Source organism: Frankliniella occidentalis, unplaced genomic scaffold, assembly GCF_000697945.3.
Source record: "Frankliniella occidentalis isolate FOCC.00 unplaced genomic scaffold, Focc_3.1 Scaffold311, whole genome shotgun sequence".
Taxonomy (NCBI): domain Eukaryota; kingdom Metazoa; phylum Arthropoda; class Insecta; order Thysanoptera; family Thripidae; genus Frankliniella; species Frankliniella occidentalis.
This window is the reverse complement of record NW_026267436.1, coordinates 271,204-273,799: the sequence shown is the minus strand read 5'-3', so window position 1 is coordinate 273,799 and position 2,596 is coordinate 271,204.

Below are 2,596 nucleotides of genomic sequence, written 5' to 3'. Positions count from 1 at the left end.
GGGGGCGCTACCGCCGCCACTGGTACTTCCCCTGCCGCAGACCCGCCGCCGCGCGGTCGCATTCCCGGGGACCTGTTGTTGCCTCTAGGTCAAGGCTGTGGAGCGGCGCGCAGGGGGCTTAGCCTCTCCCGCCCCTCTCCTCCCCGTCGCTCTCTCGCTCCCCACGCCAAACTCGCCCAGCGCGACGCGGCTGCCGACGCAAAAAAAACAACAAAATGCGTATCGCGCCCACACACACAACGCTCTCCGCCCCCTGCCGCTTCCATATAAGCGACGACAGGGCGACGACGACGACAATCTCCGAGTTAGAAAGTCTGCAAATGATCTGGCCCGTTATGATTTCCTTGATAAAATGCCATGTTCAACCGGGTGAAAGACCCCACCGAAGCAGCCTTCCTAAAAATCGAAGTGTGTAATTCTTTTCTTAAGAACGTGGAGGCTACGCTAAGAAAGACGGTGCGAGTCCGTCCGCCAGGCCCCAGAGACCACGACGACATGCAGGCTTCTTCCACTTAAAAGCATAGGGTTATACTGAGGATATGGCAGCCAGATAGGTTATTTTTTACTGGGTTTTGTTTACTCTCCCCCGTCATTGCAGTGGGTCAGTTCAACGACCCCGCTCTCCCTCCCTCCCACGCTACAAACCGTCTGACCCGCTCTGACCCACGCCCCGGCACAAAGACAACCTGATACGTACGCGGCAGACTGCCAAGCGGCAGCGGGCCGGCACCCGAGGAGGCCGGCGACCGCCTGAACTTGAACTTGAGCCTAAAACGTGTGCGACCGAAGGTGAGCCGCTGCCAGCCACCCGCGCGAGACCGCAAGAGCGTCGCGGGCACACCGCACAACAGAGAATGGATGGCAACGCCTGCGGTAGCTTCTAAGATGCGAAAGAAAACGGTTTCAATTTGACGAGAGGATGCGCGGGTCCTGCTTCTTGGGCAGAGTGAGAAGGTCAAGGGTTCCACGAGGGTGCTCCTCTCGGACCCCAGAGTGACTCCTTAGCTCAGGTAAGAGCTCAGACAGCCAGTTAGAAAGTGAAGGTGTGTTTTATAGATCTCTCCGAGCTAAACCGCACGTGGATAGCGGGAGAGGGCGAGAGAGACGGGCACGCCAAGAGAGAGAACGAGCGAGTAAAAAATAAAAAAGTTTTTTACCCCTCTTGTCTCCTGTGATTTAGCACGCCCATAATATGGGTCAAACGAAGAAGAGGGCAGCAGCCTGCTGCGCTGCCACCCGCTTGAGAGCCAATTCAACAGGTTCTTTTCGAGGACGGGGCAGCTAATTCGACGAGCACGATCGCATCGTTATTTCACGTTTGCACCTATCAATACTCTGGAATGTTTTCATTTTCAGGCATAATGTACCGGGTGTTTCATTAAAGACACATCAGGTGCGAGCGGGTTTGCTAACCCAAGGGACTACGGGCAGAGCTGGTGGGCAAACCCACCACCCACCCGCACCTGTGTCTTTTATGAAACACACGGTACACGCGCACGGCAAGTAAGTGGCAACTACAAATAGTCATCTCTGTCACGTGTAGTTTACCCGGGTTCACGGGCCGCGGAGTCATTCTTGGCTTGGGGGCGGAGGCGAGGGACCGCGCGCCTCCTCCGCAGAGAAATCCCACTCGGAGATAAAACAGATCTGGTGTCCCTTCACAAGAGGAGGCGGGGCGGGCGCCAGCTTGGGAGAATCCGCGCGGCCGGTCACATAGCACCCGATTTGGATCACGAAAGAAAAGAAAATCCGCCGCAGGCTGTAATTGCCCGCGAAAAAAAAAAAAGAGAAACATTAGAGCGTTAAGCGTTAATGAGAAAGGAACCGTGTTACATATGCGGTAAACACCGCGATGTAAACACAACTAAAATCGTAAATATTTATTTACCCCCAAATATAGCCTACTGTCCACCACATTTTTTAAAAAAAGGCTAGGGGTTCTTTGCAGTCTTGGACCCCCTTTTTTCCATCTTTCTATGCAAATCGAAGAGAGACGTCGCGGTGCGCCCGGCCGACCGTGTCACGCCGGCGCCGCCAGGCGTGGACAGTATTTTTGTAAGGACACAAAAAGACAATAAGCGTACGATGATAAAATTAGCACGAAGCTGTATTTCATGTAAAAAAAAAGGGATTTCGTCCGGCTTCCGAGGATCACAGTCAGACATCGGTCACGGCCATCGTTTTTACACAGACCTCTCGCTTGCTCCGCTTGCCTTTCTTGCTTTGTTCCACACACGTGTATGTGTGTGATACAAACATATACCTCCTTGCCGTTCAACTTCTCTGCTATCCCTCACTTTCCTGGGCGAAAGTCTGCCATAATCCGAAGGCATATCCTCACACCTCCAAAGGTCCCTTTCACACGTGTCCGTTCGATTGGCTTTCTTGTTTGACGGGCGCCCGCGCCCTCGGCCAACCGCGGGCTGACCCAGTCACCCGACACTACCCTTTTAAAGTCACCCACTCGCTCCCGGGTGAAAGCAAAAATTTATCTCTGTTCCAACCTCTTTTCCTTTTTTCTGTTCTTGCCCCCCTCTCCCTCTCTCCCTCTCCCTCCCTCCCTCTCTCTCTCTCTCTCTCTCTCTCTCTCTCTCTC